Source organism: Sphaeramia orbicularis, chromosome 16 (genome assembly GCF_902148855.1).
Source record: "Sphaeramia orbicularis chromosome 16, fSphaOr1.1, whole genome shotgun sequence".
NCBI lineage: Eukaryota > Metazoa > Chordata > Actinopteri > Kurtiformes > Apogonidae > Sphaeramia > Sphaeramia orbicularis.
Genome location: NC_043972.1, coordinates 17,580,336 through 17,597,263, shown reverse-complemented (window position 1 = coordinate 17,597,263; position 16,928 = coordinate 17,580,336).

Genomic DNA, 16,928 nt, shown 5'->3' with positions numbered 1-16,928 from the left:
AAAAAAAAGGTAAGGTTAAACAAAACTGAAAAATAATGCACATTTCAGAATTATACAAAAAGGCGAACAAGAAATGGGTTAAAAACTTAAAGCAGTTCTGCAGCAATGGAGGTTGATCAATCCTCAAAAGTTGGTGCTACCAGTTCCTACAGGTGTCCCAACGTTTGTGAATTCCTTCCAACCCCCTGTGTCTGCAGAAAAGGAGTGTTAGAACACACTTGAGTACCATACCACTGTCAACATTATTTGAACAGTATTGCACTGCAGAAAGTAGTGTGTTACTATAAAAATGGAAAAGACGAAAAGGAAATTAACGATAGAAGAGAGACAGACCATCAGAATACTTAAAAACAAATATATATGTACACACACATACATATCTATCTATCTATCTATCTGGCTATTATTATATTACAGTAAAAAAATTGTCAGAAAAATTAAATACACAACAAAGTACTTCTTTATTCGCCACTTCCACTCTATTTGATGAAATTTTACTGACTTGTCAACTAAAAAATGCAATCAAACCTGTCAAACAGTGTATTGTATGCTGATGTACACGTCGATAGCTGGTGGTACATGTCATTGTGATCACATATTTACAATTCCATCACACAATGGAATCCCTGGACTCCTTTTTTTCTTGGTCTCTGAGGCAGAGAAAGTCTGCGTTCCCTGCACTGAATAGACGTCTCAAGGGTATTCCAGAAAAAAAGGTCAGACAGAATTCACATGTCTGCTGTCTTCTCATTATGCAGGAGAAGAAAAGAGGGGGAATCTGCTTTTCATACGGTCTATTGTTGGAGGTTGAACCCGTCGTCTGCACTCGTCTTTCATTTCCTGTTGGAAAGTCTCGAACACACATCATCGGTTTTGATCTGCCTCGCTGATGGATGGATGATTTCCATTCTACCCATTCCATTCCATTCTATTCCATTCCATTCTATCCACAGCAGACACAGCAGAAAATGGATGTGGTTGTAAAGAGTAAATCAGGGGCCACATACAGATTAATATGATCTCAAGTGGATCACACCAGTAAAACACTCTTAAAATAACCTATAAATAATGACAACTCCAAAATCTTCTGTTGTTTTAGTGCAAAAAACTTAAATTACATGATGAGCATATTTACATTTACAAACTATCCTTTCACAAAAAAAGAGACAGTGAATAACCTGAACACTTATGTATAACCTGAAATTTATTAAGAACAATATTATGCCTCATTTTAGCATTTATTTACACATGTGCATTCGAATTTAAAGATCACAGTGGATTTACAACGACACAAAGCATTTACTAACAGGCGTAACACTGTCAAAACTACACTTATTTTTCTTAAGAAATTTCAGGCTGTTCATAGGTTATTCTCATTTTGTATGAAAGAATAATATGTAAATGTCAACATTTTCATCATGTGATTTTCCGTTTTCAATTTTTCACATTAAGACCCAAACATCTACTGATCTAAACTGTTTAATACCTGTTGATCCACTAATTCTATCAATACATGTAAATAATTGATGTAAAATACAGTTTGTCATCTTTTCATGTTCATCAGATATGACCCATTTGGGTTCAGAGGCTCCGTAGTTACCATGGAAACACTGTCATCTTCTACAACATTGATTCACCAGTAAAACTCATGGAGTTGGATCAATGGCAGTGGATGGACACACTGGGTTTAACCCTTTCATGCATAGTGGTCACTCCAGTGGACAGTTATTCTACAGCTGTTCTATTGTTTATTAATGGGTTTTGTTGTTTTAGTTCCATATCAGGACTCTTATGCATCATCCAAAACACTGCAATTCATACAATTACTGTAACTTTGCTGTTCTTGATAAACCTGATCTGCAGTGACATGTTTTAGTGTAAATCAACTGCTAATTCTTATTAGACTGTAATTAACTTTTTTTTTTTTTTTTTTTTTTTTGCATATCCTCCTGAGACCCAGCAATGCATTCTGTCTGTAGGGGACAAAAGTTTGACAGTTTTACTTTAAAAATGCTGTGCATTGCAAAGGACATTCCATTAAAAAAATCAATAAATAAAAATAGTTTTAATAATGTATCTGAAAAAAACTGTTGCATTATGCAGTTTCTAATCAAGACAATTTTTTAATGTAAAAAGCTAAAACTGTCCATTTCCTGGGTCTCAGGAGGATTTTATCTCCATGAAATGAGTAATACCTAATATTAGATTATGATAAAGTGTGAGAAAACAGTTGCAATTTAGCAATTATCGGCATTAAAAATGCTTTTATTTCATAGTTTTCACACAATATATCACTTTCTGATGATGATTTTTAAATAAATGTTTCTTTGCTTCAAAACTTAAATGCATGGTGTCCAGCTGAGTGGACATTTTTGTAACTCCATGAAAAATACGTTCATATAAAAAAAAAAAGAAAGAAAGAAAGAAAGAAAGAAAGAAAGAAAGAAAGAAAGAAAGAAAGAAAGAAAGAAAGAAAGAAAGAAAGAAAAAATCAATTGCATTGTTTTTTTCATGCCTAAAGCGGAACAAAAACACTCAAGAAAAAAAATATTGACTAAGGTTCTCATAATTCATGCATGAAAGGGTTAAATTCAGTTAATGATATATTTGACTGAAAAAGTCACTTTTTCTTCCATTTTCTGTGTTTCTGATTTAATAATCCTTAACTCTAATCTGAGCTTTAATGAACATCTACATGATCAGTGAATTAAATATAGGAAAATACCTGGTGTATACTGAAAAAACATAAAATATAGAAGATAATAGTATAATAAATAGTGATAAATCACGTAAGAAAGCTTAAATAGAGAGGGAAAAAAAACCATTTGGGAACTGATGCAAAAGTAGTGCTGGGTCTTTATAGGGTTAAAACAAAGAGAAAAAAATTGGAGTTGTCATTATTTATTGGTTTTTATAGTTATTTTATTGATTAAATTGGTCTGTATGAGGCCCCTGAAGTAAAATACATTTTACACCTGTGATTGTTATTGTCTTCAGTGTAATTTTTGAACTTTGCACTGCAAAAATCCAAAATCTTACTGTGTATTTTTCTCATTTCTAGTCAAAATATCTCATCACACTTAAAATAAGACATAATCACCTAAAGCAGGGGTGTCATACTCATTTTAGTTCAGGGGCCTCATACAGCCTGATATGATCTAAAGTGGGCCAGACCAGTAACATTATACAAATAATAAGATAGAACTTTGGAGTGAAGAAAGTAAAATTCCGTTATGAAAATGTTTACATGTACGAATTGTACTCAAACATAACACGAACTTATACACTACAAACAAAAAGTTAAGGATATTTCAATTTTGGGGGGTAATTTTTTTGTCATTTTTGCCATTTGTAAATAAAGCTATGGTTATTTTTTTTTTAAAAATGTGCTTTAATTCAATTCACACAAAAAAGTAAGAAGCGCTGTGCAAGAACTCCAACTGAAAAAAATTGCCCCAAAATTAAAAATATCCTTATAGCGTATGAACAACCTGAAAATTCCTAACAAAAATAAGTGCAATGTTAACAATATTACGCCTCAGTTTATGATTTATACATGTGAATCCCAATTTACAGATCACAGTAGTACAAATACACAAAACATTAAATAACAGGGAGATTATTATTAAAATTCCACATACTTCTCTTAAGACATTTCAGAGATTCACATTTTTTTTATGAAAGGCTAGTCTATAAATGTAAATATTCTTGTGTAATGTAACTTTTTTACACTAAAACAAAGAGAAAAAATTGCAGTTTTCATAATTTATCGGTTATTATGATAGTATTTTACTGGTGTGATCCTTTTTAGACTGAAATGACCTAAAATGATTTTAACATCCTTGATTGTTAATATCTTCAGTGTAATTTTTGCATTTCATAAATTCATCCCAGGGGCCAGATTGAACCCTTTGGTGGGCCGGATTTGGCTCCCGGGCCGCATGTAACCTAAAGAATAACTTAACTTATTTTTAGACAATAGATTTTGAAAATGTTATTTCAAGAAATCTTACCAAGATAATTTTCACTTGTTCCATTGGCAGATTGTTTTCCTAGAATTAAGCAAAAAAAATCTTGAATTAAGTAAAAAAAAAAAAAAAAAATCTTGAATTAAGCAAAAAAAAATCTTGAATTAAGCAAAAAAAATCTTGAATTAAGCAAAAAAAAATCTTGAATTAAGCAAAAAAATCTTGAGTAAAGCAAAAAAAATCTTGAATTAAGCAAATAAAAAATCTTGAATTAAGCAAAAAAAATCTTGAATTAAGCTCACCATTCAAAATCTTGAATTGAGCAAAAAAATCTTGAATTAAGCAAAAAAAAATCTTGAATTAAGCAAAAAAAATCTTGAATTAAGCAAAAAAAATCTTGAATTAAGCAAAAAAAAAATCTTGAATTAAGCAAAAAAATCTGCCAATGGACCCTCTGGTGGGCCAATTTTGGTCCATGGACCCTATCTTTGACACCTCTGGATTAAATGGATTCCGGTGTCCTCTTGAATTAAGCAAAAAAAATCTTGAATTAAGCAAAAAAAATTCTTAAATTAAGCAAAAAAAATCTTGATTTAAGCAAAAAAAATCTTGAATTAAGTAAAAAAAAAAATCTTGAATTAAGCAAAAAAAAATCTTGAATTAAGCAAAAAAATCTGCCAATGGACCCTCTGGTGGGCCAATTTTGGTCCATGGACCCTATCTTTGACACCTCTGGATTAAATGGATTCCGGTGTCCTCTTGAATTAAGCAAAAAAAATCTTGAATTAAGCAAAAAAAATTCTTAAATTAAGCAAAAAAAAATCTTGATTTAAGCAAAAAAAATCTTGAATTAAGTAAAAAAAAAAAATCTTGAATTAAGCAAAAAAAAATCTTGAATTAAGCAAAAAAATCTGCCAATGGACCCTCTGGTGGGCCAATTTTGGTCCATGGACCCTATCTTTGACACCTCTGGATTAAATGGATTCCGGTGTCCTCTTGAATTAGGCAAAAAAAATCTTGAATTAAGCAAAAAAAATTCTTGAATTAAGCAAAAAAAATCTTGATTTAAGCAAAAAAAATCTTGAATTAAGTAAAAAAAAAAAAATCTTGAATTAAGCAAAAAAAATCTTGAATTAAGCAAAAAAAATTCTTGAATTAAGCAAAAAAAATCTTGATTTAAGCAAAAAAAAATCTTGAATTAAGTAAAAAAAAATCTTGAATTAAGCAAAAAAAAAATCTTGAATTAAGCAAAAAAATCTGCCAATGGACCCTCTGGTGGGCCAATTTTGGTCCATGGACCCTATCTGTGACACCTCTGGATTAAATGGATTCCGGTGTCCTCTTGAATTAAGCAAAAAAAATCTTGAATTAAGCAAAAAAAATTCTTGAATTAAGCAAAAAAAATCTTGATTTAAGCAAAAAAAATCTTGAATTAAGTAAAAAAAAAAAATCTTGAATTAAGCAAAAAAAAATCTTGAATTAAGCAAAAAAAATTCTTGAATTAAGCAAAAAAAATCTTGATTTAAGCAAAAAAAATCTTGAATTAAGTAAAAAAAAATCTTGAATTAAGCAAAAAAAAAATCTTGAATTAAGCAAAAAAATCTGCCAATGGACCCTCTGGTGGGCCAATTTTGGTCCATGGACCCTATCTGTGACACCTCTGGATTAAATGGATTCCGGTGTCCTCTTGGATGCATATTTTAAACATCATGACAGGTTTTTGATGGGGTCGTCCTCTATCTTATCTCCACGTGCACTTTGACTGAACCGTTTGCCTTTTCTCCTTCTATCAACAGGCTTTTAAACCCAGACTCAAACACCATTCTCCTGTTATCTGCCTCCCACTCTCTGACGCCTCGTATCTCCTCTTCCCCGTCCTCCCACACCGACCCCCACCCCCGGCGTCGGCCCCCGCTGCACGTCATACCGTGGCTACCGGTGAGTCGCTGTTCCTCTTACAAGATACAACAGGCCTGTCACACCTCGTCTGTGTGTGGAACAGGTAGACGGAGGCGGTGGAGGCGGTGGAGGCAGGACTGTGGCTCATCGCTGTGCCATGAGGTGGGGGTCTATCACTGGGAGAGGAGACCAACGAGCCTGGGAGAAACTGTCCAGTCTGTCAGGTAATGAGCAAACATACCCCACAGATGGGAGTCTGATCACGTCCTTCAGTGTATTTATACTTTATCACCATAAAACTTTAGTCTATGGCACAGATGTCAAACATGTGGCCCGGGGGCCAAATCCGGCCCGCCAAAGGGTCCAATCCGGCCCCTGGGATGAATTTATGAAATACAAAAACTACACTGAAGATATTAACAATCAAGGATGTTAAAATCATTTTAGGTCATTTCAGTCTAAAAACGATCACACCATACATATACATACATACATACATACATTTATACATATTTACATACATACATATATTTATACATAAATACACACATACATACATACATACACACACATATACATACATACATACATACATTTATACATATTTACATACATACACATATTTATACATATATACACACATACATACATACACACACATATACATACATACATACATTTATACATATTTACATACATACACATATTTATACATATATACACACATACATACATACACACACACACATATACATACATACATACATACATACATACATTTATACATATTTACATACATACACATATTTATACATATATACACACATACATACATACATACATACACACATATACATACATACACACACACACACATATACATACATACATACATACATACATTTATACATATTTACATACATACACATATTTATACATATATACACACATACATACATACACACACATATACATACATACATACATACATACATACATACATTTATACATATTTGCATACATACACATATTTATACATATACAGGGTGGGGAAGCAAAATTTACAATGAACATTTAGTTGTTTTTTCTCAGCAGGCACTACATCAATTGTTTTGAAACCAAACATATATTGATGTCATAATCATACCTAACACTATTATCCATACCTTTTCAGAAACTTTTGCCCATATGAGTAATCAAGAAAGCAAACGTCAAAGAGTGTGTGATTTGCTGAATGCACTCGTCACACCAAAAGGAGATTTCAAAAATAGTTGGAGTGTCCATAAAGACTGTTTATAATGGAAAGAAGAGAATGACTATGAGCAAAACTATTACGAGAAAGTCTGGAAGATACTATTAAAGAAGAATGGGAGAAGTTGTCACCCGAATATTTGAGGAACACTTGCGCAAGTTTCAGGAAGCGTGTGAAGGCAGTTATTGAGAAAGAAGGAGGACACATAGAATAAAAACATTTTCTATTATGTCAATTTTCTTGTGGCAAATTCTCATGACTTTCTAATTGGTCATACACTGTCTTTCAATCCCTGCCTCAAAATATTGTAAATTTTGCTTCCCCACCCTGTAAAATACTATCATAATAACCGATAAATTATGAAAACTGCAATTTTTTCTTGAATTAGTGAAATGCAGAAGTTACATTTAACAATCAATGGTGTAAAAATCATTTTAATTCAGGTTCCACATACAGACCAGTTAGATCTCTATTGGGTCAGACCAGTAAAATAATATCATAATAACTTAGAAATAGTGACAACTGCAGATTTTATCTTTGTTTTAGTGAAAAAAAAAAAGTTAAATTACATGAAAATATTTACATTAACAAACTATCCTTTTCCAAAAAATGTGAATAACCTGAACAAATATGAAGAGAAGTAAATGCAATTTTACCAATATTATACCTGGTACTATATGTTTTGTGTATTTGTAATTGTAATGTAAGTTGTAACACACATGTGTAGATGATAAACTGAGGCAGAATATTGTTAAAATTGCACTTGTTTTTCTTAAGACGTTTCAAGATGTTCATGTTTTTCAGATTTCTAAGGAAACGCTGCAGATGTAAACATCATAATGTAATTTTACTTTTTTCACTGTTATTATTGTACTGGTCCGGCCCACTTGAGATCATATTGGGGTGAATGTGGCCCCTGAACTAAAATGAGTTTGACACCCCTGGTCTAAAGCATCCAATCAAACTGCCTCGTGGCTCTGTATGAGTGGACTGTAGCTAATATTTACTATATAGTATTAACCCTTTATAGGACACTCATAGAAATACTCTGAAATTCAAACTTTTAATGTTAGTGTGTTATTGTTGGACATGGCAAGACTTTATTACTTCTTTGAATTTTTTCCAAATTTTTTATTTTCATGTAGAAAATCAAGGTCAATGAAGTTACCATATATGGTTCCTTTCCTATGGAAGCGGAAAATGGTTGTGGATTTATGTATTATTTTATGGTCATTATCTTGGGAGAACAAATGAATTAATTTGTTATCATGAGATAACAAAGATCATTTTCTTGTGATAACAAATTCATTTATTTCGTTATTTCGTAATAGAGAGCCATATACAGAACTCAGATGCGAGCAGGTACCACATCCGCCACATCGCAAGCTTCAAGAGTTGCTGCTGACATGTGTCGTACAGGGCCAAACACACATTCAACAACGACTTACCAGTAAGTTACAGTAACTACGAGAAAACGATCTTTGTTACCTTGAGATATCTAATTTGTTAATTTCATTATTTCGAGAAAACAAACTTTTTCATTTCGGGTTAACAACTTGATCTATTCATTATCACAAGATAAAAACCATAAAATAACATGTAAATCTGCGATCGTTCTCGGCCCCTGTACTTACCCGTACGTGGCAAAAAAAAAAAACTGAAAAATTTAAAAATACAAGAAGTAAATATAAACAAAGGAAGGAAAAAAAGTAACATGCATTTTAGAACATTAGAACATCACTTTTAGAACATTACAACATAAGTGCTGATCCAGACCCCTGCCCACATCCACATGATCCCTTTGAACATCATTCCTTACATTAGTACCAGTACTTCATGGTACCGAACAAAGCAGGTCCACTCACTGTTCATGCAGAGGTGGACCTTACCCTTGACTCACTGGTCCGGACTGGAACTGTTACTGTCACTGTCTTGTAATGTGTGAAGTGGCTTTTTTTTTTACCAGTGAAAGATGATTAAATGACCATATAGTGCAACAGCAAAATTATGGAAAGTACCTCTAATTTATGTAATTAGGTTTTTAAGACTTGCTAATTAGATTGCTAATAATTGCTAATTTTACATGAATGAGACAGAGGAAAATTCAGTGTTTTTTGCATTTATTTTTAGATGATTTGGTAAAAGCACACAGTTTTACTCTCATCACAGCTGTATAGTATTGAATTTAATTCAACTTTGTATGAAAATGTGTTTTATTACATATATTTTTAGTATTTTTTCCACTTAATATACAGTGCAGTATATATGTACAGTGCATTCTTAAGTAACAGTAAGTGTTTAATTAATTTTCTCATCACTGTTCATGTTCTAGTTCCAGATTCCCACTCTGACAGCTGAGGTCAACTTTAGGTTTAGCTCAGTAAAGGAAACATTCATGTGTATTTTGTTGTGTTTTTTTTGTGCCACTAACCTGGTGGTGTTTCCTTCAGTTGAAATAGGTCAACAAATATTGAGTGCTGTCAGTGAAGTGAAGCCAACAGAATGGATCTTTGGCACCGTTCATCTGCCAAGAGTTCATGTTCTTTTATTTTTAGCCATCCCTGGATAGAACACTATCAGATAACACCGAACCTCGTCTTCTGAAGCAGATTAATTATTGCTGTTTGTCTCTCAGGACGGCGTTGTGGATACGGTGTATGTGACACTGCAACCACACGGTTTTATTCCCCATACACACACACACACACACACACACACACACCAGCGTTAGTGCTAATTGGAGCTTTGTCATGTGCACCGTCCAGACTTAAAGGCAGGAATGCATGTGTGCACATACTTGTGTTGGACAAAACCACACATACCCACAGTCTGGGTCAGTCTATAAATAACTGGTGTGAGGTGTCTGCTGATGTCCCCTCAGATGTTTGACAACATGTGCACACATTCATCCTCAGATACACAAACCTTGTCATATTCCTGAATTCACAACAGTGATGGATCAGAGCTGGATTGTGGATTCTGCTCGTTAATGTCCACACTCACAATAATGAGCTGAGCACAAATCACAGTATGAGGCTACAGGTTTTTCTACAAGTTCTACAAGTTATTCTTATGGCATTTTACATCGTTTGTCTCGAGGGATTAAGCTTATTTTCATTTTTCACAAAAAAAAAAAAAAAAAAAACACAATAGTGAAAATACAGGTTCCTATGATTTATGATCTGAATGACTAAAGAAAAAATATTTGGAAAAAATGATCCTCTTAAGCATGCTTTTTTTTGTTTGTTTCTGTTTGTTTTCCCCTATATTTAACTCTTTAACCCATAAAAACCCAGAAAGCCACCAGTGACACAAGCCATCTACTGATCTAAATTGTTTAATACCTGTTTATCCATTAACCCTATCAATACATGTAAATAACTGGTGTAAAATGCAGTTTGTCATCTTTTTATGGTCATCAGATATGACCCATTTGGAAATTCAGAGGCTCTGTAGTTACTGTGGAAACACCGTCATCTTCTACAGCATTGATTCACCAGTAAAACCCATGGAGCTGGATCAATGACAGTGGATGGACACACTGGGTTTCAGTTCAGTTAATGAGAGATTTTGTTGAAAAACTCATTTCGTCTTCAGTTTTCTCTGTTTTTGATATAATAACCCTCAGCTTTACTGTGAGCTTTTACGAATATCTACATAAGTCAATTAAATACAGGAAAATACATGATTATCACAAAAAAATGCACAAATAATGAGCACAATATCATAATAAATGGTGATAAATTACTTAAGAAAGGTTAAAATAAACAGAAAAATAATTTGGGAACTGACACAAAAGTAGCACTGGGTCTTCATGGGTTAAAACCTGACGTGTCATCGCTGACGCACCCTACACATGTGCAGTTTGGATGACTGTAACTCTGTCACTGTTCGTGCAATTGGAAAAATTCCAGCGGTTTCTGAAACCTGAGACAGCAGGAGAACTTTAATAAAAGCATTGTTTATCATATGAGATGAATTTGTTGTTGTCCGCCATGTTGAAAAGTTCAAAGGTTTCATCTCGGCAGCTTGCACTGCAAAATATCCAAATTTTACAGAGTGTATTTTTCTCATTTCTAGTCAAAATATCTCATCACACTTAAAATAGACATAATCACCTAAAGGGTAACTTTTCAGTGAGATATAAGAACTTATTTTTTGACAATAGATCTTGAAAATGTTGTTTCAAGAAATCTTACCAAGATCATTTTTACTTGTTCAATTGGAAGATTTTTTGCACTTCGTAAGATTTAGATTTTTTCCAGTATTTGTATCAATTTTTTCCCCAGTTGTCCGATGGAATATAACATGAGGGGGCATTCATGTGCAATTTTTGAGTTCGTAACTACTATTTACCATAAATTCCCACGGCATGTGAAGGCAGGATTAGAAACAACTTTTAAAGTCAATGAAAAGAAACAATAAAAATAGATGTTTCCACTGGACACAGCTCTAAATGAAAAGGATGGAATTTGATGCTTTTACTTGAACATTTGACGATCCAAACCAAAGTTCGTACGACGGCGTATTAGGGCTGCATAAGAAAATAAAAACACACGTCACTACAAGAATAGAGTTGTAAAATATCAAGATAAAACCCGTATTGTTATGAGAATAAAGTAGAGTACAAAAAGTCATAATTTTACGAGAATAAAGTCATAATATCATGAGAATAATGTCATCATATTTTGAGAATAAAGCCATAATATTACAAAAATATAGTTGTAATTTAGAAACAAGCGGGGAAAATATCATTATTATCATTATTTACTGGAATAAAGTCGTACCCACTCGTCGCATAATGGAGAACTTGGAACATTTTGTGAGATTCTGCTTTCATTTGGGGTTTACGTACGATGAAATATTGAGCCTATTAGCCCCGCCCACATCAACACAAACCCTCTCTCTGGTTTAACCTCCGATAGCCCTGCAGATGATCACTTCCAGTTGTTTCCTACTCCACAAAAGAGGCAATTTGCTCCAAATCTGTTCAATTCTTACAACGAAACAAACCCAAATCTGTTGCAAACTCATTTCAAAGTCCTTAAGTTAATGCTAATGTGTTGATAGTGGGCGGGGCTAATAGGCTCAGTATTTGGCAGTGCGTAAACCCCAAATCAAAGTATAACCTCACAAAATGTTTCAAATTCTTCATTATGTGATGAGTGGGTACGACTTTATTCTCAGAAATTATATTTTTCCCACCTGTCTTTAACTCTTTCATGCATAAATCAATTTTTTTTTTGAAAGTGTTTTTATTCCTCTTAAGGCATGAAAAAAAAACACTGCGATTGACTTTTTTTGCGAACCTATTTTTCATGGAATTGCAAAAATATCCACTCAGCTGGACACCATGTGTTTAATTTTTGAAGCAAATAAACATGTATTTACTGATATATTGTGTGAAAACTATGAATAAAATGTTTTAAAATACTGCTAATCTGATGTTTTGTGATATTTTAACATACTCTAATATTAGTTATTACTCACTTTATGGAGATAATATGCAAAGGAAACCTTTTTGTTAAAAAAAAAACAAAAAACAAACAAACAAAAAAAAAACCCTGTTAATTACAGTCTCATAACAATAACAAGGAATTGATTTACACTCAAATATGTTCCTACAGATCAAGTTTATCAAGAACAGCAAAGTTACAGCAATGGTTTGAATTGCAGTGTATGGGATGATGCATTTAAGCGTCCACTGTGTTGGCTGATATGGAACAAATATAATAAAATCCATGAATATACAAGAGAACAGCTTTGAATAATTGTCCACTGTAGTGACCAGTATGCACGAAAGGGTTAAATTACGACGTCATTCTTGTAATATCATGACTTTATTCTCATAATATTACAGTTTCATTCTTGTAAAATGATGACTTTTTGTATTCAGCTTTGTTCTCATAAAATTGCTGGTTTTATCTCGATATTTTACAACTTTTTTCTTGTAGTGACAAGTGTTTTTATTTTCTCTTGTGGCCCTAATCGTAAGTTCAAGAACGATGCATAAAAAATAACTAATGTGAACTAATTCTTTTCTTACCATGTGTAGAATTTTTTTTTTTTTTTTAATTTCTAGCGATAACAGACCAAGACAAATTGTGCGGGGCTTTTCCTTACTAAATATAGCCATTAGTCATAATTGGGTTAACCCCTGGTATGAAGAAGCAGAGCAGACCCAGAGAGAGCGTTCCAACCCCACCACCACCGTAGCTCCTCATGTTTGATATGATGTGAAATCCGCCCTGGGGTTCTCTCTCCTTCTGTGCTGCCCCAGATCTATCAGCCACACTTTCTTTATCTCATCCGGCAAATAGTCAAAGTCACCTTGTCCAGGTACGCGGAGGGAGTGCCGCTGCTTCTATTTCAGCCCACAAAGATCACTCACCATCACACCCTCTTCTGCTCTGATTAATGAGGGGGAATCAGCCCAGGGTTTCTCTCTGGTTTTGCTTTTAGCCCACACAAACTGCTGCTCATCTCCATTTACCATGTGGTTATTTATTTTAAACCTGTATTAGTCTCATATTTTACCACCAAAGTACAGAACATTAACAGTTTCATTAATGGCATCAGAAGAACCCCAACACAAGGACAGACCCTACTATCACTTTTCAAATATTTCATAGCTGAATCGAATGATACACACGCATGCATAGCGGAAAAGAAATGTTTGGGCTTCCAAAATAAAAGCTCATTAGTTTTAAGTGTTGTCTGTATTACCATACCCCTCATCCCTGTCAGCTGTTATTGTCAGCTGTTCTGCATTAGTACAGTCAGTGGTGTAGTGGTCCCTGGAGAAGTGGGTATACTCTCAATTTTGCCTTTTTTTTTTTTTTTTTTTAAAGTAGTCCAGAAAAACACCCTGTTTTAGAAACAGTGACATGTCAGACTATATTTAGTTTACCCAAAAATCCATCGGTAGTATTTGCTCGCTATTATAAAATGATCATGACTTGTTCAGGAGCAGTTTGTTGGTTTTACTGGTCACACAAGCAGCTGCATGAATGGAAATGTATTCAACATGAGGCAAACATAGGATAACGTTAGCCTTTCATAACATTAGCCTTTCATAGCGTTAGCCTTTCATAGAGTTAGCCTACTCACACAATTGAACTATTGGCGATAACATCTCTTCTCCTCTAAATGTAAAGTCATATGTCCAGTAGTTTAAAACAGTGACTCATTCTGAAACCACCTTAACCCTTTCATGCACAAATTATGACAACCATAGTCAAGATTTTTTTCTTTCTTCTTGTTTTTATCCCCCCCTTAGGCATGAAAAAAAAAAGCGATTGAGTTTTTTTTTAATGAAGTTACAAAAATGTCCATGCGTTTAATTTTTGAAGTAAAGAACGTGTTTAAAACCCAATATCAGAAAGTGAGATAAAAACTAATGAAAAGATTTTAGTCCTACTAATCTGATGTTTTCTCACATTTTAACATATTCTACTGCTAGTTATTACTCACTTCATGGAGGTGATATGCAAAAAAAAAAAAAACAAAACTTTGTCGAACAAATAACAATTGATTTACACTAAAACATGTTAGTGCAGATCAGGTTTATCAAGAACAGCAAAGTTACAGTAATGGGATGAATTGCAGTTTATGGGATGATGTATAAGTGTCCACTGTGTTGGCTGATATGAACTAAAAGAACAAAATCCATGAATATACAATAGAACAGCTGGAGAATAGCTGTCCACTGTAGTGACCACTATGCATGAAAGGGTTAAAATTTACCTCAGAATTATGTATTCCATAAAAGTAGGTTCTCTTGATATGTGTCACTCACTTAACCTTTAACCCTATCGCCCCACCGGCGGGCCTAAAAAATTATATTAATATTCATCTACTCTAAAAATATAATAAATCAGGACAATGGATGTTTTTTTCAACTTTTGCTCAAAGTTTAGACCCTAATGTTAATAAAAGTACATCAAAAGTGCATTTTAGTGCAAACTTTAATGTTCAAACATGATTTTTAATCTTTGTGGGGTGAAATATACGCTATTAAAAAATCTCCGACACAAACAATTAATTTATGCATATCATCGTCAATCCAGCCGGAAAAAAAACAGGCGAGGATAAAAAATTCTAATTTCTCTTTTAGTTTGTTACAGTTTACTCAGGCACAGTAATAGATACAATATTTTAGACAATGGGAATAGATTCTATGAGGTCTCTAAATGTCCATAGACACCAAGAACATCCATATGAACCTTATTATTGTGAAGTAATTCTTCATTTACTTCGGGTATGTCTTTTTAGGCTTTTTTCCCCTGAAAATATGGTCAGGGTTTAACAGGTTAAAAGACGTTTATTCTGCCTTTCTCATTTGCATTTCCAATAATCACGCATCTTTCAACAAGACATGCAGTGACCTGTCAATCAACTGGGGTGGCACTGGCACTTGAGGTGTCCAATCAGGTTCCAGAGGTGGCCAGCACTAGTTTGCAATATTTTCCTCAGCATGACCCGCCTTACTCTGCCTCCGATTGGCTCATCAGTCCTCATGCCTAAAGTTAACCCATCTAATCAGTGAAGGCAGCGAGTACCAGCCAATTAGAGGCAGAGTAGGGCGGGTCATGGCTTCATCATCCTAGGGGGAAAAATCATCAATTCGTCTCAGATACTACTGAATGGAGCACATTAGGGTGATTTAGAAGTGGGAATACGCAATGATGACTGAAAAATAAGTAGGTATACTCCGTATACAGGCGTATACCCTGGACTCCACCAGTGAACATAGTGTTTTGGAAATAGCGGATAAAACGTTTGATCTGTATTTGCATGTAAGGCTACGTTCAGACAGCAGGCAAATGTGGCCCAAATCCAATTTTTTTTTGGCCCATATGTGACCTGTATCTGATCTGTTAAAGACAGTTTGAACAGCACAAATCCAATTTTTTTTAAATCTGACCCGGGCCACTTTCATATGTGGTCCTAAATCCGATATATATCTGATATTTTGCGATTTGACTTCAGTCTGAATGGCCAGGTCGCATTTATCCGACTTTTACATCACTGAAATGCAACAAACGTCACAATTCTGCGTCCCAGGAGTGTCACTTCCGTAAACACAGCCTGCATGGACCTCTTTTGTGCATGCGGGTCACTTCAGGGTCACATTCTGTTCATACTCAAAAGTGATAGATGTTGCATTTAATGTGTAATATGAACAAACACACTAAAAAATTGGATTTCACCAAAAAATTTGGATTGTCCATTAAGACCCGCTGTCTGTGTGTAGCCATAGTCATATTGTTCGAGCTGCAGAAAAGTAGGGGAGACCAGGGACAGATGTAACACCTTGAATTCCACCAATCAGAAAGGCACAGATATTACACTCATTCTGCACATGCTCAGTTAGTCTAATTACTAAGGAGAAAAGGAATCACAACCGGAAACCTTCACTGAAACTTATTAGCAAAAGATTTTGGGGTGAAATTTGAATAAATTAAAAACTGTATGTTCTATCTGCAGTCTCATTCTTTCAATCACTACTCACAGGTTGTGACCATAGATGAAGGTGGGAAGGTATAAATAGTAATTGGAAGATGCCCAGGGGTACTTGATCATTTGGGGAAAAATACATTAAATAATTCATCATGTACAGAATACAAAATAAATAATGAAAATTAATGCTGAAATATAAAACACAAAAAAAATACATTCATATAATAGTTTTACTGTAAATTATCTTGTTTAAGCTTTGGTAACATTTTAAGAACATTTCTATTTTATATTATTCAAAATGAGTTTATCTGAGTAGATAGGTAAATATTTTTTGTTGATGAAAGATT